This window comes from Protopterus annectens, chromosome 7.part0, assembly GCF_019279795.1.
Source record: "Protopterus annectens isolate FY-2018-M chromosome 7.part0, PAN1.0, whole genome shotgun sequence".
Taxonomy (NCBI): Eukaryota; Metazoa; Chordata; order Ceratodontiformes; family Protopteridae; genus Protopterus; species Protopterus annectens.
The window spans coordinates 1,122,399,586-1,122,421,716 of record NC_056739.1 but is presented as its reverse complement, the minus strand read 5'-3'; positions in this window follow the sequence as shown (position 1 = coordinate 1,122,421,716).

The window sequence follows — 22,131 nt, the reverse complement described above, 5'->3', positions numbered from 1 at the left end:
TGTACCTTTCTGGCAAGTAGCTGAGGATTGAAGTTATTAAATAATGACAAACATTTGAGTTTAAGACTCCTCATCCTTCAGAAAATTTATGCTAATGGAAAACCTATTATTCTATCAACTTTCTAAGTTTGTAAGCGCAATATTTAAAATCTGTCTCTATTTGTCCCCCCATCATTTTAGGCTTTGTCCAGATTTTTTGCTGTAAGAGATTGAGAGGTAGGATTACCACTGTCACAGATTTGATAGCCTTAGTGATAAAAAAGGTGTGATTCAGAGACATACTAATGAGCCGATAATAAGATCTTTCTCATTGCAGCCATAACTGTCTCTGAATTACATATGCCACTGATCATGTAAGTTGCCCTACTTGTTATAGGCAATTTACATTAGCAAACAGATTTTTTTCTGAATCCCAGGGTTTATCCTTTTAACTAGATTAAGCCCAATCTCCTTAGTAATGAAAATGACATCCTGCTTACTAAAACTTTCTTCTATTTTAGTGATAATATTTTTGCAGTTACTTACTCATTTCTGGGCAAAATAACATAAACTTTCTTGAACTACTCAACCTACGCCCTTTCTGCATATCAATTTATTCATATATGTTTACTAAAATAAATCAGTTCTTCTCTTCCATTTTTAATCCTTCAGAAACACACATCAACATATTAATACATTACTCTGCCATTTTAAATAGAGAATTCTTAATCCCTTATGTGCACAGGCCTACTTTTATGTATTTATTTATTAGCATTTGTTTATTGGGCAAGTCCAGCTGGGCACGAGGCTCCTTTTCAGTGGAGGCCCAGGAAGAAAAGCTCCACACAAAATACATGCATTAGGTTTGCAAAATATTACAGTAAGAGATAGAGGAGTCCAAGTCTAATAAAAACATTACTAACAATAATTAGTTAAAGGTTAGAAGCCAAAAGTGTATATTGCAGACATGAGTAGATTGTCTTAACAATAAAACCAAAAGAGCAAAGTAAGATATCAACAACTAAGAAGAGCTATTACAATACAGAAATACCTTATTGTGTTGTGCATGTTACAGAAATGTCTTAAATATGTAACAAAGAAAGGACAGGAGTGTAGAGTAAGATATATGTGAGCAATCACTAGCAAATGAGTAGGTCTACTACAATATAGGGTGCATTATTAACACTGGCTTCTAGGCTTTGGCTGATATTCAGCATTTATAGATGAGTGACTTGACAGCTATAGGAGCAGAAAGAAGGGTGCTATAAGTACAGAGGAATGATGGTACATTGACACAGGGCTGCTGAGATGTAAGACGGAAGAGTAGATTTTAAGTACAGTAAGATGGCAGTAAATAGATGCAGGGATAGTGAAAGACAGAAGAGCATAGTGAAGTAGGTTGGATGAGGTATGTGAGAGAAAAGATTTAACACAGGGGGCAAGGTAAGGGAGTGGAGGCTAGAGATGGTTTAGGTATTAAGAGTGGGTAGCCAGAAGAGGGTGGATAAAGAATGTCAGTAAGAACTGCCCCGCAAGGGTGGATAGGTATGTGATTTGAAGAAGAAGGCTTAGTAGGTTTTAAGGAGTTGAGTTATTACCCTGGTGAATGAAATAAACATGAACATATTTTGATCAGATGTATTTTAAGATGTAGTTTGAAGTTTAAGAAGTTATGTGTTTATTATAGGGTATGATTGGAGTTTCAACTTTTGGATACAAAGGAGAAGTAGAGGGTGTCACCTACAGAGTTATTAGATTTTGTGATTATTAATAGGTGCTTGCCTATGGAACTTAGGGTTCTTTTCCTAGTGTAGTGATGACTAATGTTGATAGGATATTTATCTAATTTATAGATTAGGATGTGTATAGTGACTATTTCAGAGAAGGTTAGTTTGTGTTGCAGTTCAGTCCATTGGAAATGTTTTAAAGCTGAGCAGTGGTGTATTTTACAAGGATCATCAGCAACAAATTTTGCTACATTGTTTGAGGTAAGATTAGCTGATTTAGAGATTTATAAAAATGTGAACACCATATAGAAGAATGGGGAGCATTTAAGTTGTGCAATGTTTTTCCTTGTGTCAGCTGTGCTGTAGGGCATTATTCTATAGAGCAAAACATGTTTTTGATTATTTATAAGTATATATATATATATATATATATATATATAGAGAGAGAGAGAGAGAGATGTATATTTTTACTGCTTGTTTTAAATAAAAGTCAAAGTTAATATTTTCAACAATAATGATATCTAGACGTTTTGTGTGGGTCAGTGGTTCAGTTTTGGCACAGCTGGAAGAGTTTATGTTGAAGACATCCTTCTGGTGAGAAAATTGCTCGAGGGTGAATAGGACTAGTTTAGATATTGGGAGGTTTAGGAACAGCTGAGAGTCACAGTGTCAATATTCAACAGATAATAGGGATTGTTTATCTGTTGTAGTTTTTCTATATTCGTGGCAGAGCAGATTAGGATTGAGCCATTTGCATTCTGGATAATGATGGCGTGTTTATTTGCAGTGTGGAGGTTGTCTATAAATATGTTGAATAGGACTAGGCCTAGAAAAGAGCCTTGGGAGGCACCCACTGCTACAGATAGAAGGGATGAATTGCCTGTTTGCCATTTCATGGCATGGTGTCTTCTAGTGAGAAAGCTGTTAAACCAGGAGAGAGATGGTGGCCGTAGTCCTAATGAAGAGCCTGTTTAGCAGAAATTGGCAAGATACAATATCAAAGATTTTTGATAGGTCTAAGAATACTGTGGATTTGAGGTTACATTAATTTCTGATTTGGTTAATGGAAGTTGTGAAGTAAGGGAAGGCATATTACAGCAATGTTGACGAAATCTGTGCTGTGTGGGAGATAGAAGAATTTTACCAGACAGAACATTACGCAGTTGAGTTTGGAGACATTTTTCTAGTACTTTTGAAAGTGGTGACAGAATGTCAATGGGCTGATAACTGGAGGGATTTGTGGAATTTCCACCTTTATGCAGAGGTGATATGTAAGATTTTTCCATAGCTCTGGGTCACAGCTTTCACTGAATGAATGATTAATTACTATGGAGACAGGGCTGGCCATAGCATCAGCTGCAAAATTTGATATATTCTTCTGATAAGTTGTCGGTCATAGAGCTGTGGGTTTTAGATTGTCTTTTTTTAATGGAGGTGGGTGTGAGCTAGAAATATAGCTTATTGGTGTGTTGAGCAGGGTTGGGGTAATTAGGAAGGGTCCCTATTAAGTCAGCGGACGCACTAAATTGCGAACGCTGCTTAATTGAACCGACTTACCCAAAATGACTAAATCTCGAAAGCACGTAACAGCAATTTTTTTCCTAGGGAAAAAAAATCACTGGGCCATTTTTGGAACTTTGCCATTTCCTCCACTGTGGTGTGATCTTGGAGTTGATATATTTAAGTAGGGGGAGGTTGTTTTTTTTTTTAATGGATCAGCGATTTTTCCCCTGGGAAAAAAAATCATTGATCTGTTTATTCGACGTTTTGTTTTTTCAGTGTTAGTGGGTCAATTATATAGCGTTCGCAATTTAGTGCGTTCGCTTATATAATATAGACCCGTTAGGAAGACTGCTTTTTAGTAGGGAGGTTATATTATTGATGAAATGTAAGTTGAACTGGCTGGTAATGCTTTCTGAGTGATTACTTAGATTGGCCCTGGGATTCATTAAAGCCTACGCTAAGTGTACACTGTTCTGAGTGAACAGACAATACAAGCATAACACACCTTTTTCCTCCTAAGTTTAGTTTTCCTTTTGATTTTCTTGCAGCTTTAAAAACTGGGGGTCATAAAGGTTACCATAAAGTGTAGACTACATGCAAACTTAGTATAATCTTTCTGATTGACTAGAAATCACAAAAAATGTGGTAAGGATGTTCTTGAATACAGATTGTATACCCTTAGTGTAGGCATCATTGAATCTGGAGTTGATTGAGTAGACTGACCTGGGTGAAGGAGATGACTGACTGAGAACCAGAATCATTTACAGATTAATCAAACAGAAGTTTCAGGCTTGTGTAATACATTATTTTGTCTAATTTGATTTTGCTTTTAGCTGAATTTCACAGTATTTCAGATTTCAGTAGGCTAGCTTCAGCTTTGTTCATTTTCCAGTTATACCAAGTCCTAGCCTATTGATTCATTAATAGCTTAGTTTGTCTCATTAGCCAAGGAGCTAAATTAAACTTTACTCTTTTACTTCTGATAGGGGTCAATTTGTTTAGAATATTTATTAAAATTGTGATAAACAGGGATACTGCTTACTTAGAGGTATAAGTTTTGATACAAGGCTGGATTGCTTATCGCCAGGGGCTCTGCATTCTCGAATTTACCTTATATACTTGAAGGGGGCAATGTCTAAAGGTGGGATGTGGAGAACTTTCTAAAAAATAAACATTGCTTATTTATTTTAATTTGGTATGTTACATTCATGTATTGTATTTGCTTTTTTGTATATAATCAATATTATTTCAGGATTTTGTGTTTTACTCCTTTTTGAATTTCTTTCTTTTCCATCTCGGTTTTGGTCTTATAATCTTCAGTTATTTAAACTTTATTCTTTTGATAGGGAGCTGCACCTTACTCTTTAAATCTGATTTACTTTATTTTACAGTAGGCACTGCTAAATAAAATTAATGTTTTCATGTCATTGTACAACAATTTTATATACACAGTTTTAACACCAACATTTTGAATACTAATAGTGCTTGCCATAGTGAAATCTATGAAGCAATTAATCAAGTATGAACTCAACAAGTAAAATGAATTGTTATTTATATCTCATATTTTAGAATGTTTTGCTGGACCAGTTGCAGATGTGGCCAGATCTGACATTTGAAAGCAGTGTTCTGATAAAGGTAGGATATAACACTATGCTGAACTGATTCTGGCAACAAAGATCCTGAAACATTTTGCTTGCTTTTTATCTAACAATTTTGCATGTACTGCAATGATCTAACCATATTTTTAAGATAATGGCTGTTATACATGTATTAATATACACAGTACTTCCTACAAAATGTGTTGATATGCATATCTAAACAAAATGACTGTATTTCAAAATCCTAAAGCCTAAAACAAGATCTTTAAAAAAGTGACACACATACCTTACCACACCACCCACAACCACACCCTTGTCATTCAGAAACTTGGCTAACACAGCCTTACAAGGGTATCCACATAGCTAATGAGTGGTGTGGCATAGCTCAAATGGAAATTATCAATTAAGAATGAGGCATCTAGCACCTCACCCATTAATTAATTTAGTAGTTAGGAAATCCTTCTATGTGGCCCATCTAATTACTAAAGGGTTCACATCTAGAAATAAAGAGGTTATAATGCCCCTCTATTCGTCACTCATCAGACCCATCATAGAGCACAATGCCCCATTTGAGATGTACCTCACAAGACACTTCCAACATCTGGAGAGACCACAAAAGTACCTCACCAAGAAAGAGGATTACTGGTCTCAAACATATGTCCTATGCAGCCCGATTGAAAAAACTCTGGCTGTACTCAGTGGCATATCACTTACTCAGAGGTTACTCTGCCTGACTTACAAAGCCATGTCCAACTCAGAATTGATGGACATGCTCCACTTAAAGAAATCCAAGTCACTGCGAGCCACATGCTCTAGTGAGCTAAACCTCGCCACAACAATAAATAGAACATGCTGGAGGGATAGATTCCTATCACAGGGACTACCTATGCCTTGGAACAAAATTTCAAACTACATTAGGCAGAGCCCCTCACTAACACTCTTCAAGAGAAATCTTGACGAGTGGATGGGTAACAGAAAATATACCCCTGGGATCACTTCATTGGCTCTGCTTGACAGAGGATCAGTTAATTAATCAATGGGGTGGCGAAAGACGACACACTCTGGCTAGGCTTATAAATACCCTCAGGCAGATAGCCTAGTGCCTACCTATGAACCTATGAACCTAAGAAAGATGTTAATGGAAATGGCATTGTTGGTAAATAGAGAAGTGTTTTATAGATGTGACTACAGAGATCTCATAGATCAGCAGCATCATTCATATTGCAGGCAGGTCACTATGCATGTCTACAAACACACTGTTGTACCTCCATGAAAACTGCTGGGAGTCACAATAAATAGCTTAAGACAAATAGGATGGGGAGGACTGAACAGCAACAGGGGAGACAGGTGACACACAAGGAAGGGGAACACCATGATGGGGAATGATGAGCCCAGCTTCTGATCATGCTGCCTTGTAGGGGACTCAGGAAGAGGTCAGTCACCACTGTGTCTGTTCTCCCCACTGGGACCTGCCTAAGATGACAGACAAGGCAGTGCCAGGCAGTAGTGTGACTCTGCATGTTACACAACTACCATCTTCAGACAACCAATGTGAGTGACAAGCCAGAAAGGGAGAACAAAAGCATTACTGTCTTGTCTTTGACTGATTATCATCCTTACAGGTACATACAGGTGGACTAAACTAATGCCAAGTATCTAATTGTGACAGGAATCATAATGGTTTATAGGCACAGAATGTCATAAGTCCTAATGGAAGTTGTATGTACAGTAGTTCAATAGCATTGTATTACTTAGCTTGGAAGAAGGAAACAGAAATACCCTGGGCTGTGGTCATAAGATGCCACGTGTGTGTACCTTTGCATGGATATCATGAGGAAAAGGGACAAACACATGCCATGTGCACAAGCATGGATGCCAACAGGCATGTTTTACCAGTGTAGTGCACCAACGATAGATAAGACGGTGATTGTAATATATACAGCTATCAGCATACTGTGAATGACCACTGTAATGTTAGCTGAAATATGTACTATGGAAAAGAGTTGTGTTAAATTTTGATTGACATGAGTATGACAGTCGGATGTGGAACATGCATGGTCATGCAGTGTTGCAGTGTATGGACAATATGATGGCAAGTGTGCCTTGTATGTTGTTGGGCCTCTTGATCTGTGGCACTGTCCACAGAGTGGTACTAGTCCAACAGTCCTACATGTTTAGCAGTATGTGTGATAGTCAAAATGGTGTACAGGCATGATAAACTGGGCATACGTTTGCAAGTGTGGAATGTATGGATCTCCTGAACATGTCCTGTGTGCATGTGGGTTAGCATATAAGCATATATATATATATATATATATATATATATATATATATATATATATACATACAGAGGCTTTATCAGGCAATTTGTAGCAGTTACATGTATTAATGTTACAGTTAAACTTGATTTCTGTATTAGTAGCTGTATTTAGAGCACAACCAAAAGCTGTTTGCTGAATTTCCTGTTTGCACTTAATTTTAAATCGTTTTTTTCTTAAAACTTGCATATTTTCTGTCCTTGACCTAGCACTCTTGTGTGGGGTCATTTACTGCACTGTTATAACTTGATATTACTTGTGAACCTCTGCTATCTCTGTAAAAAAACAAAAACAAAAAAAAAATCTTGCTTTTTCCCACTTTTCTGAGAGTTAATAAAGTTCAGTTACAGGCTTGCTGTTCCTGAACTGTTTGAAAGTTTCTGTGAGGCCATTTTGCTTGGGCTGAAGGAGGGTCTCTGTATTGATCAGTGGCAGTGAATAACATTGAGCAGCTTCCCTGCCCCCGTAGAGGTGGTTACTGACTTGAAACTGTAGTTTTATTGTCCGTTTTGGGTCTATTCCTGCTTCTTTCCAGACCCTGCTATCAAGCACGCTTTAACGTGCTTTAGCCGATGAGCGGAGTTGCCACTAGAGCAGCATCGGGCAGCGCCGGTTAAACAAGGTTAAACTCTTTCTGGCTCCAGAAAGTCTGTTCTTCAATTTTTCCCTTAGAACTGCTCTGTTAGGAACCTAAACAGTTTACACCTTCACTAAAAAGTGCAGCACTTGTTCCAAATAGCTTTTTCTTCTCAAAAAGCTCAGCACTTGTCTTATAAGCATATCCCTTGTCTTATAAGCATTCTCTTTGCAGGTCAAGCACTCCTATATTATACAAATCTCTCACTAGCAAAACCCCCCAGGAGTGCCCACTTCCCTGCTAAGCCCACTACTTTTCTGTCTCATACCAACTCATAATTCTTTCTAGCATGTCGAAGGGTCAGATGCTGCCGTCCTCTCCTGCCCAGTTGGTGAATCTGGGAATTCTGAGACAATGTTACAATTGTCTCATGTACACGGACAACCCTCTCCTCCTCCCACATAACACTAACACTTGTGAGAGATGCAGCTATTTAGCCAGACTGGAGGCTGAGCTCTCTCAACTCAGGACTGGCAAGACCAGGCAGGAGGAGAAGGCAACTACACACACCACAATACCAGTCTCACATAACTTAACCACACCACTGAATCAAACACATAAACACACTAAGACATACTCGGAGGCTCTGAGTAAAAATTTACCTAAACAGCAGAGGCCTCCAAAGCAGACACCCAAGCAACTGCAAACTCAATACACCACACAAACAACACATAAACAACAAAATCAGTGTGCAAAGCAGTCACTGCCCTTAAGGCCAAATACAACACCAAACATACTTGTCATAGGTGACTCCATAGTCAGACACACTGACGTCCTGCTCACCAGACTGAGTAAGGAGAAGGTCACAGTAAGCTGCCTGTCGGGCGCTAGAATCCGCCACATAACGCAAGCACTCAGGTCTCTCAACAGCAGGTACAAGTACGACTCAGTCATTGTCCACGCTGGTGTCAACGACCTGAGACGCACTCCTTGGACTACATGAAAAGAGACATTGAGGAGCTCTCTGATTATGTAGCCCAGGCAGGTATGACCCTGACCTTGAGCAGTATCCTACCTTCACCTAGAATGATGCCACAGTACAGTGATAAGATGATCAGCTTTAATAATTGGCTTAAATTCTGGTGTCATTCAAAGGGGATCCAATGTCTGTCTGCCTGGGATGACATGCTGGACAAGCCACGCTGCTTCGCAAGGGACGGCTTGCACCTGTCACCCCTAGGCTTCCAGATATTGGCAAAGGCTCTTGCCACCCCATAGTGCCTTTTTTAGGCAAGGCTCAAATTCTAAACCTACCACCCTAGAACACAAAAAAGGAAAAAAACTAAGGGTAATGCTGCTCAATGCCAGAAGTCTCAATCTCAAGATGCACGCACTCGAGGCCCTTCTCAGTATGGAGAACATCGATGTCTGTGCTGTGACAGAAACCTGGTTCAAGGCTCCTGAGAGCACCCCAGCACTATCAGGTTTCACCTCATATCATGCGTTCCGGCCCCAAAATCCGGACAACATCAAGAAAGGAGGGGGGGGTGTCCATATTCATAAAGGACACCCACACCTCAAGGTTGGTGGCAACGCACGATGCATCGGAGACCATCCAGGTGCAATTAACCATAGGCAAGACTGCTCTGCAATTTGTAGCATGTTACAGGCCACCCTCTCAAACTCAGGAACCTCACATGGCCTTCCTGAAAACATTGGAGGGATAAATGTATCTCCAAACACCATCATACTAGGTGACTTCAACTACCCTAATATAGATTGGGAACACTACTCAAGCCCAAACACTCTAGCCCAAAGGTTCCTGGAGTTCATAAACTCAAATGCCATGGAACAACTAGTCACCATCCCCACAAGAGGAGAAAACATACTTGATCTCATCATCACGAACATGGGATCACAATGTTCAACACCGGAAGTATACCCCTCACTGGTGAGATCAGATCATAAACTAATCTCGCTGGAGGTCCTCATCCCACCGCCACCTGAAATAAAAAAGACCACAGTGAAAAACTTCTCAAAAGCCGACTTCACACTTCTAAAAACTAGTGTGGTCTCCTTTAAGGCCCCTGAGCCAGTGGTAAACATTACTCAAACCGCTGAATCACTTACAAATGCCTTCTACCAGCACCTACAGGACTGCATGGATCAGGCAATCCCAAACAAAACTAAGACTCTTTGTACCAAAGGCAAGCGTCCAGTCTGGTGGACCCCAGCCATAAACAAGCTCTACAACAAAAGGAGGAAGCTACTACAAGATAGAGCAAAATCCTTGAAAGGTAAGACACATTTGATCATTATAAGTAAAAAACTAAGAGCTCTCATAAAATCATCCAAGGCAAATGTTGAGAGAAAAATCGCCAAGGACTCAAAAGACAATCATAAGGCCTTCTTTAGCTATGTTAGAAACCTAGGAGGAAACTCCCAGATATGCTCAGAATTAGTTCAAAATTATGTGAAGATTACTGAACCTACACACATTGCCAACATACTGGCTGACAGGTTCAGTGCAAACTTCTCCCCCCCAAAAGGAGAGATATCTATATCAGAGGATTGTAGCCCCCCAAACATCTCCAACGCCCAGGTGAGAACTGCTCTCTCCAAGGCAAAAAACACAGCATCCATGGGACCGGATGGTGTCCCCAGCTGTGTGCTCCATGAACTCAATGAGGAATTAAACCCGCAGTTAGGACAGCTGTTTAATCTTAGCCTCACCTCAGGATACGTGCCAGGAGTGGCGCACGGCGACTGTGGTCCCACTTCACAAGGGCGGTGCCTCCACCGACCCTGGAAATTACCGTCCCATTAGCTTGACAAGCCTTATCTGCAAAGCCATGGAGAGGATCATAATGGAACTCATAAATAAAGACATAGGGAACTTGCAGACTTTGGATCCAACCCAGTTTGGCTTTGTCAAAGGCAGATCATGCCTTTTAAACTTGGTTGACTTTTTTCGAGACAGTCACCAAGGCCATTGATGAGGGAAAGGCAGTCCATACAGCCTACCTCGACCTGGCAAAGGCCTTCGACACAATACCCCACTCAGGTATCATCGAAAAACTCATCAGCTTGAATGTAAACCCATACATCACAAGATGGGTTGCAAACTGGCTAAGTGACAGAACCCACAGGGTCAGAGTTGCTGGAGCCATGTCAGACTCAAAGCCTGTCACAAGTGGTGTCCCACAGGGCTCAGTCCTGGGTCCACTCTTGTTCGGCATCTACTTTTCTGAAGTACAAGCAAACACAGGAGGGTTATGGCTGACAAAGTTTGCAGATGACTGTAAACTGGGCGCCATAGTCGAAAACACATCTGACACAGATATCCTTCAGAAGGGCCTCACAGAAACGGATAACTGGTGCCAAAGCCATGGCCTAAAGTTAAACGCCAAGAAATGCATAGTCATACCCTTCAGGAAAAACAAGGTTACCCCTAGCTACCATATAGGTGGCAATCCACTGAGCACAGAAGAAGTCATCAGGGATCTGGGGACCCAGGTTGACAGTAGCCTTCGCTTGACACTCATGTTGCTAAAGTAGTTAGGAAAACCTTCTACATTGCCCACCTGATCATGAAGGGATTCACATCTAGATCAAGGGAGGTCATCGTCCCCCGTACTCATCACTCATTGGACCTATGATTGAGTACAATGCCCCATTCGGAATGTATCTGACCCGACACCTGCAGCAGCTGGAAAGGCCCCAAAAGTTCCTCACCAAAAGGATAAAGGGTCTCAAAAATATGTCTTATGCTGCCCGACTGAAAGAACTCCAGCTCTATTCAGTCTCTTACCGCTTGCTCAGAGGTGACCTGTGCCTGACATATAAGGCCATGTCAAACCCAGATTTGATGAATATGCTTCACCTCAGAAAATCTAGATCCCTCAGAACCACAAGGGCGGGAGACTTAAACCTTGACACGGTTATTAATAGAACGTGCTGGAGGGACAGATTCATCACCCAGAGACTCCCTATGCTGTGGAACAAAATCCCGGTACATGTGAGGCAGAGCACCTCGCTGGCCTTGTTCAAGAGGAATCTTGACCAATGGATGGGAGATCGCAGATATACCCCAGGGATTACTTCAGTGTCACTGCTTGACAGAGGCACAGCAAAATAATAGGCATAGTTTTATTCAAACTAAAGGGGTGGCGAAAGCCACATAACTATGGGCTAGGCTTATAAATGCCCTTGGGCAGATAGCCTAGTATGAACCTATGAACCTATGAACCTATGAACCTCTACAGAATTATAGTTGTGATCATACAGAACCTCTCTATAACTTGACAACAGTCATACTCACCCCTGCTTCTGGACAGATGTTCCATTCTCTTCTGATACAGTAGTGTTTTCTTTTCTGAGCTGAAAAACATTAAAAAGAAAAACAAGTATCATGCATTACAAGTCCTGCAAGGGCTCTTTTAACTATATTTATATTAAGATGGCACTGACCTGACCTGCATGCGTACTGTACATCTCCGGAGCATGGACTCACTTTGTCCTCTTCTGCTTTTTCCCATTGGCATAGAAGGACAGAATGCTACTTCTTTAGTTCACTATTTTGGTGCCTACACTGCTCAATAGCATTAACTGTCAGTAGCAACAGTCGCCACTAGGGATGCCATCTTTTGCTGTGGCAAAAAATAGATCAAGGCCACACACCCCTGCACCACCCATTACTCTGCCCAGAGCCACCCTATTTCTGTCTATTTTTGCACCCATTTTATGACGCAAATGTATCTGTCATTAGGAAGGAACATCTCGTTTAGTCTATTTTTTTTCTTTTTTACCTAATCTTGGACTCTTCTGCATCCCATTAGTCTATGTTCTTTTTTCTTTTTTAGTTAATCTCAGACTCATCCCTTTAGCAATGTATTAACTCCAGCATTCTGTCCATACTGCTAACAAAGTACTGTAGTTTTTACAGTGCTTTCTTGACTACCAGAGAATCATTCTAGTCAATCCTAGTCACCATTCTGGACCAACGGACGTGCGTCATGAACATGTGGCTGGTGAAACATCTAGTGCGGCGTCAGTGAGGAGTTTAAAGAACTACTAATACAGGAATATCTTTGACAGCGAAATCTATACCTTGCGGCTAAAGAAGAACAAAACGGACTACTACGGCTTCTAATAACCATTTTCAAGGATGGTATAATGAAAATTTTGGGTTATTCAATGAAATACAGGAAACTAGAGAAAAAAAATGATGGATTGCAGACTAAAGGAACTTGAACAAAAACTTTTGAAGGTATGTAACTTACAATGAGACAATGCGTACCTAAAAGGATGTGTGGTTAAACACAGAGTGCCTAGGGGCCTGCGTGTTTATAAATTTCCAAATGGCTTGAAAAGGGGTCAGAAAGAGTGGGAAGAACTTCTCGATATGTTTGACCATCACGGCATAGAACTGATGGAACTTATTATTAGACTGAATAACAACAGAGTGAAAGAATTGTTAACACAGATAGAAAATATTATTTTAAATGATTTACACTTTGACAAAGTTACTTTGAAATACAATGCTTTATTTGATAAGATCAAAGAAGATGATGAGGTTAATATAGAGCGCAAAAAAAGGAAATTAATAAGGGATGAAAATGAGTATAAAAGCAAGGTTGCCTACCTCCTCCCCAAATCCTATGAGGAAAACACTAGAGAAAGTATAAGTGAGTTTAGGAATCCCACTACGCAGGAAAGACAAGGTGGTTATCAATTTAACAGTGAGAAAGAGATGACCTATGACAATGAATACCCACCTATTAGCAAGTCAGAAAGATTGCAAAACAAGCGTAACAATTTTAGTGGTACTAATACATTTTTTTAGAGGCTCCAACAGGGGGCAGAAGTTACCCATACAGGAATCAATACCAGAGGAGGAAAAACAGCTACAATCAGAATTAGAAGAATCTACAGAGATTATTAGCTCTTTTGGGGGAATATTATTGTCCTACCAAGGTTTTAATATTTACAATTATGCAGGTATTACTGTAGATAAAAATTTATTTTCCCTTTTAAGTAAAGGTATAAAATGTGTACCCACAAAAAAGGACAATGTTGTTAATATTATTACTGAATTAAAAATGTTTACGAGAAAAATACATTTGAAACTTATGTTTAAGGACAACATTGTTGAGTCAGGGAAGAATATTATAAAGAAGAAAAGTTGTTTTAATCCCCCCTTCATCCTCTGATAGCTCAGTTTGAGAAAAATTGTTCCCAGGAGATGTGTAACATGCAAGGTAAGAACAAAATCAAACAATATAATTTGAATAGAGAAGAGAATGAATTGTTGACAAAGTTACGGAGAAATGAAGGGTTGAGATTTATGAAACCCGACAAAGGGGGAGGTATGGTAGTAGAGACTACTGAGGATTATAATGCTAAAATATTTGCCATGTTACAGAAAGAAGGTAAAAATGAGAGCGTTTCTAAAAATGAAGTTAACATTGCACAGAGGAAAATTCAGTTAACATTAGAAGATTCCTTATTTCAAGGAGTCATAAGTGAAGAGATTTTTGAATTCCTGATTAACAACAATCCAAAAGTACCTATTGTATTTGGAATTACAAACACACACAAAAACATCATTGATCCCCCTTATAGATTAATAATTACTAGTCAAAATAGTTCATCATATTCACTTGGTGTGTTTATTGACCGAGTGGTAAGAAAATCTTTAAGAACTATTAATTATACTCTCAATGGTTCCTGGGACTTTTTAAGTCTAATAAAAAATTAGTATTTTGATTGTGATACTTCTTTTTCTGCTATTGATGTTATAGATCTTTTCACGTCTATTCCCCCACGAAATAGGGTTGGAATATTTCCAATATTTATTGGAAAGGACTTCATTATGTAACACTATGATGAATTTTGTGATGACATTGATGGAAATTGTTTTGAAAAACAACTTCTTTTTCGAGGGGGAATTTTATAGACAAATACATGGTGTTGCTATGGGTACAAGCTGTGCACCCTTATTTGCAAATCTAGTTATGGTGGATTGGGAGGAATATTATACACACAACACTCCCTTTGTGGACTGCTGGATCAGTTACCTAAAGTTTTTGAATGATATTTTTATCTTGTGGAAAAATAATGTTCAACATGAAAATTTTATCAATTACTTAAACAGTTGTTGTGAATATTTAAAATTTGCAGGTAACTATAATGTTGATAAGATTGATTATTTAGATGTTACATTGTCAAAGAATGTTGAAAAGAAATGTTTTGAATCAAGGATTTACAGAAAACCTACATTTTCCAATGACTACTTAGAATTTATGAGTAGTCATCCATTGTATATCAAGAGGAATATAGTGAAGTGCCAAATGGTCCGTATTGCAAGGATGTGCTTGAATTAGAATTAGTTAAGTTAGAAATGGGTAAATTGGTAGATTTTTTTGTAGAAAGGAAGTATCCTTATGAATTTGTGCTACCCATTTGTCATCAAGTTACAAGTGAATGGGGGGTAAGATATAAACCACTGTTGGGTGCTAAATTACACGATGAAAATGAAAATAACACTCAGTCTAGAGGTGATTTTACCCCGTCAATGTGTTATCACTTATAGCGAGAACAGTAACAAGATAAAATCTATTTTAAGGAAAAACTGGTTACTGTTTAAAGGAAATAAAGAGATGGAAGAAATCCTTGGACCAGGACCAACATTTGTATTTAGGACCAACAATAATATGAAATTTTTATTAGAACATTCTATTTCTAAACCTTTTACAAGTACAAAAGGTACGATGAAATGTGGTGCCTGTGAATATTGCAGGCACATTATGACATCCCCAGTAGTTCACATTGAAAGGACTAGTTTTGAAATTAAGATGGCAAAGGGTAACTTAACTGTAACACAAATGGGGTGGTGTATATTGCTGTTTGCCAGACCTGTTTCCATTTTTACATAGGTAAAACTGAGAGGATGCCGAAAAAGAGGATATATGAGCACCTCTATGATATTAGAAAACAGGATGAAAATAATGGGTTATATAGGCATATAAAAACCAACCCTAATCACACTTTTCTTTTTGGAATTCTGGAAGTTGTGCCAAAGGATATAAGGGGTGGAGATTGGAAGAATGACTTGGAAAGAGCTGAAATGAAATGGCAGCTACGTTATAATTCTAATGTTACACCGGGTTTAAATGATTTTATCTCTCTTAAGCCCGAATTAAAATATAGGGCACAAAAATTGTTATTTTAGGGTATATTAACTTCAGCACTAATATGTACACATATAACAAAATCAGAGTGTTTTAAAGTATGTATTTTTAAAAAATGTTAGTTGCATAAATTATTTAAATTTTATTGTGATTGGTTGATGCCTTTTTAAATAGAGAATGTTCAGTTATTTTCACAGTTCTGAAGAAGTCTGGATGGACAAAAGCACTTGACTGTGGATATTGTGTTGCTGTGGAGTACACATTTTATTTTGTATATGCTGCTAATGCTGTGGAGTTTTATTACATCATGGAATAAATTGTGTTTTCATCACTCGAGTGAATTCCTTGTTTTTCCAGCATACAGAGAGTGTTCTTGGTGTTAGTTTGTTTCTCTCTGTGCCATTTTTCATTTCATAGTCACCATTCTGGCAAGGCTGTGCCAGCCCAGTAATTTGTACTGGAGACCCTCATAAGAATTTTCCAACAGGGACTCAGGTATTTAAATATTTTAGTCTTTTTATAGTACTGCCTAGGAGCCATGCCACCCTCAGTGCCTTCAGAAGCCATAGCAATGGAGAAGATCACAACCCAGAGAGAGGAATGGCAGCCCTTACTTGTCTACGTATGTTGCTGCTGTCAATACATGATGGACAGCTTTGGGCATCTTGTTAGCATGACAAGTCATGGTACCGTCATTGCTTGGCATGAACATACATAGAATGGCAAGATGGTGTTAGGGTATGAACTGTGGCATTTAAGGAGTGTACCAGTAGTACAGTACCTACATATGTTTCCATTTCTGCACTTTGGCACTTCTACAGGCTATAATATAATCATATCTTTCCCCACATATTCACCAGGGTCAATGAACTGCCCATGCATGTGCATTAAACTTTGTAGGTACTTATGTGAGTGCACAATGATGAACAAGCCTTGCAGAAAAAAACTTGGGCAGGTGCACAATGAGATAAAACTGCAGTTTGGGAAAATTCCCTCTAAATAGATATATTAGCATAATGACATAGTTAGGAGTCTCATACCAGAATGATTAAAACAGCTATGGCCATTACTATGTTCATCTCGCTATGGAAGTTTGCTAGTGAGCAACCTGCAGAGTGGTTTAGACACTGTGCAAGCTGTAAGTCTTGATAACAGAAATCCCAACAGCAAGACAAATCTTTATTCAACAAACAAAGCTTTTGGGTCCACACCCTTTCTCAATACTAAAACATATTAAACTCAACACAGTCAAGCTTTTAAAATAGGAACAAAACTATCACATGACTACAGCCAGCCAATCATGTGGTAGTATATAAAACACATAAATATACATTAATGCACAATACAATATAAGCAATACAATATAAATATAGTGCTCTATATAGAACAATCTAAAACTTTCTTAAAAGTTCTTAAAGGATCTTTAGTATTTAATAGTTAGTGTATTGCAGCTTTACCGAAATGGAGTTTAAAGTTACAGCAGTGTTGAGGCCAGGTGGAGCATCTGCAGCCAATTGCAATATCCACGCATATTCCTTAGTTTCAAGCAGGTTATTTACATCACCCCCATATAAAGATCTATGAGCTACATCTATTACTCTAAATTTAAACTTATGGCTATTGTCGGTACTTCTAATGCATTTACTTAGTGCATTCTTATCATTATTTCTCCATATATCCGATTTATGTTCTATAATTCGTTCCTTTAACTTTCTAGTGGTTTTACCCACATAGAAGGAAGGACACTGAACACAGGTTGCCAAGTAAACCACATTAACACTAGTAAAAGTCGCTGTCACTTTAAAATTATAAGTCACATTTGTAGTCGGGTGTCTAAAAATTTCACTACCTTTACCTAAAATATCAGTGCAGCATGAGCAATCCCTACAGTTAAAAGTCCCAATCCTCATTTCTGACTGGGGTGCATATTTAGAGTTAAAATCTTTATAGCACAGTTTACTTTTCAAATTTCCAAAATTTTTATATGAGAAGTAGGGCTTAACTCCCAATGTTTTCTTAATCTCAGGAGAAGCCATTAATATTAACCAGTTCTTCCCTATGATTTGTTTTACAAGAGGTGCTCTGGCATTATATGTCATAACATATCTAATTTTCTCAGTTCCTGAGGTAGCATTCATTTTCGGACTATCATAGTCTTCTTTGGCACTAAAGATAGGTTTAAGTGTCAATGTTCTCTCCCTTATAACTCTCTCACTCATCTCTAACACCTGTTGCCAGTCATCACCATTCAGTAAAAATTCATTCTTCAAGTCTTCTAATTGTGTTAGAAAGACAGAATCATCTGTGTTTAATCCACTAACCCTATTGAATTGTGCTGTCATTATTCCTTTAAAGACATGCGGAGCATGCATACTACATCTATTAATATACCTCCTTGCATGTACCGGTTTCTTATGAATACTAGTCTCTAGGCCACCACATTTCAACTCTAACTGTAGGTCCAGAAACACAATATCAGTTGCAGAACATTCCATCTTAAATTTAAAGAAAGTGGTTGTACTATTGAAATACTCAATATATTCAATTAGTTCACCAATTGTTCCTTTCCAAATGATAAAACAATCATCAACAAAATGTTGATACAAACAGACCTTCTGACTCAAATCATTCAGAGCACTACACACATAAGTAGTCTCCCACTAATGGAGAACCAGATTGGCATACATGTTAGCCACAGATGTCCCCATTGCTACCCCGGTCAAGTGTAAGTAAAACTCACTATCAAATAAAAAGATGTTTTTAGATAGAACTATATCCAAAAGCGCACAGATGTTTTCTATCTCCCTTGCTGGTATCACATCCTTACTAACTAGGAATTCCCTTATGGCTTGTATTCCATCCTCATTAGGAATCACTGTAAACAGTGACATTATGTCCAATGTCTCCAATAAGTATTCCCCTTGATGTATCTCTTCTCCTTGTAAGGTATCATACCAAGTTCGTAATTTCAAGATGAAATCTATAGTGTCTTTTAAAATATTTCTACAGCTAGGTAAAAATTGACTCAATTTCCTCTGTAGATGTATAGAAATGGGCTCAGTTACCCAACCTTTACCAGACACTATAGGTCTCATGGGGGGGGGGGGGGTGAAACAGTGATTTATGTATTTTAGGTAGTCCATATAGCTGTGGTGTTATGGGACAAGGTACATTGAAGAAATAAATAAATCCAAGTCTATATCCCCAGTTAATTGTAAGTCATATTTTAACATATTTACTTCACTTATACATTTCTTAACTTCCATAGGGGAATTTCCTTCCCTCAACAACAATTTCATAGACTCCATATAACTATCACGGTCCATAATGACCACAGAACCCCCTCCCCCTTGTCTGCTTGTTTGATAACCAAATTTTTGTCATTCTGTAAAGCTTTCAATACAAATGATTCTTCATAAATTAGATTATATTTCCTATGCTTGGCTTTTACTGAATATAACATTCTTAACTCCGCTTCACAGACTTCATGAAATGCTGTTATCACTGGTACACTTACTGGTATAAAAGTTCTTCTCCGTTTACAAGTAGCAGACTTTTCAAGCATACTTCCTTTAAATAACATTTTTAAATTCAATATTCTTGAGAACTGTTTTAAGTCAGTCATGGCAGTCATTAAATTGTCTATTGCAGTTGGTATAAAATTGAAACCTTTCTGAAGTAATGAAAGGTGCGAATTTGTTAAAACATCAGATGATAAGTTTAAAGTACCTTGAGTTATCTCCGGTTTAATTTGCCCTGACCCACCGGGCATTCGTTCTTCCATTTGGTCCCATTTGGGACCTACTTTTGAAGTGGTCTTTCTCTTGAAGTGCTCCGTTCTTGCACTTTCTCGGGTTGTTCCAGTTGGAAACGTTTTTGCAAACCAAGGGCAGATGTGTTCAAAAAAGGCTGTTGGCCTTTTTTACTAACTTCGTTTCCAGCTTCCATTATCCATGAAGTACGCCACACACTGGAGCTTGCATCATCCGCCATGCTTACTATTGGAATGCTAGAAGTAGTGGGCATGTCCTTCACTGAACCCACTAACGTGGTAGTGGATTCTATGGTAACCACGTTCTGATTGGCTGATGGCACTACTTTCATCTCAGGGAAGTCATCAAGCTCATTCAACAAGTTGTTCTTACAGAAATTAAATTTTGTATTATTCTGAGACTCTGGTCTCGGCCAAGAGAATGCGTGGCCTTTTATGTCCCTCAAAAGCTTCCATTTTTTAGTTGCTTCAAGCCGCTCATCTAGTTGTTGTAGTCTTCAAGCATCTTTTGGCATGTGACGAGCATATTAGGGAAACAGGGCATCTCCATTAGTACATTTTCCATACTCACTATTTCTTCCTTCAACCCATCTTCTGTATTTAAGAGAAAGTCATTCATTAGAGCCATATAATCAAGGCTCAGCTTCAAGTTAAGCTGTTGCCAGCGTTTGAGAAGTACTGGATATGCATTGCCATAAGATGGCATCTTTAGGACTCGTAAGCCTCGTGGGACAATGCCCATATCCAGGTAAGCCAGGAAAATGAAGCTCTGCCATTGAAAGCGATTATAAGCACTCACTTTCCTTTCCAGCAACTCAAGCTTTTTATTAAAGTCCATAGTGACTTCTGAGGCTACTCTCGATGTATTAGTAGCACTCGGCATTAACCGCATAAGCGGGTTCTCTTCTTTGTGCAAAAAGAACTTTACAGAGTTAATTGTATCCATCTTCTTGGTAGAAATTGGCTGTATGAACACTCCAAAAGTTCTCAATGATACAGCAACAATCTCAAAGGTAAAATGCAACCAAGGATCCTTACTGTATATGGAGTGACAACTGTAGATAACAGAAAACCCAATGTCAAGACAAATCTATATGCAGCAAGCAAAGCTTTTGGGTCCACACCCTTTCTCAATACTAAAACACATTAAACTCAACACAGTCAAGCTTTTAAAATAGGAGCAAAACTATCACATGACTACAGCTATGTCATTACTATGTTCATCTTGCTAGTGAGCAACCTGCAGAGTGGTTTAGACACTGTGCAAACTGTAAGTCTTGTCAGATGCATAACCATCAAAGTGAGGTAGGTGATTCGGGCATAGTATTATGAATACTAATTATCACATCTGTTGTTTGCTGAATGTCCTGAAACTGTGTTGAGGTAGTGGAGTGAGATATCAGGTGTACCTGACAACAGATGCATTCTGTCTGGGGAAATGTAAACATGAGTAGGATTATTTACCATGTCATAACACCTGCAGGTGATGCTACTTAGTAGTGTAACTGTAAAAGACACAGGTTAGAGGTGCATCATACTACAAGGGAGACCTAGGCCATAGTTTAGCCTGAGGACTGTGTGTGTGTGTGTGTGTGTGTGTGTGTGTGTGTGTGTGTGTGTGTGTGTGTGTGTGTGTGTGTGTGTGTGTGTGTGTCCCTCTCATTGCTGATATTCCAAGTCTTCTAGAGTGTTCTGTTGGATTCCATGTAACTCAAAGTATGCTGTTGTATGGAAATGTTAGTTTGCTGAAGGGCCAATGACACATTAGCTGTACTTGTTTTCCTTTGTAGGGGGGTCACCTTTGACTCCAAGGGGCAGTCCTGTAGATGACCTTGTAATCCACAGCCCCCCACTGTGTGACTACATTGGTGACATGTCCCTGTACCTTATGCAGTCACTTCCTTTGATGGACTGTAGCTGTGGGAGAAATGTGCTTGTCTTTCTTGCTGGAGAGGGAAAGAAGGTCTACTCTACCACTAACTATTTCAGCTGGCCTAGTAATACTTTATTGGAGTTTGCAGCAAACACAAATGTCTTGACTGGTTTAGGAATTATATCAATGTATAATAATCCTAAGGCTTGTGAAGCATGTATGGGCTTCCCTTTCTCCATCTATACCATGGTGCTGTATGTTTGGATTTGGATTTGAATGAGTCCTCCTACATGTAAACAACAGCATTGTAAGTCTTGGCTAGGATTATGGGGGGGACAGGGTTCCACACATACTGACATCGGAGGATCTGTGTGGGCACTGCTTTGGAATAGTACACACATCCTAAATGATAGGGATGCCCTGGCATAGGCCTCAACCTACCATTACACACACACACACACACACACACACACACACACACACACACACACACACACACACACACACACACACACACACAAGCAAGTGTGCGCGCACGTACACACACACACACACACACACACACACACACACACACACACACACACACACA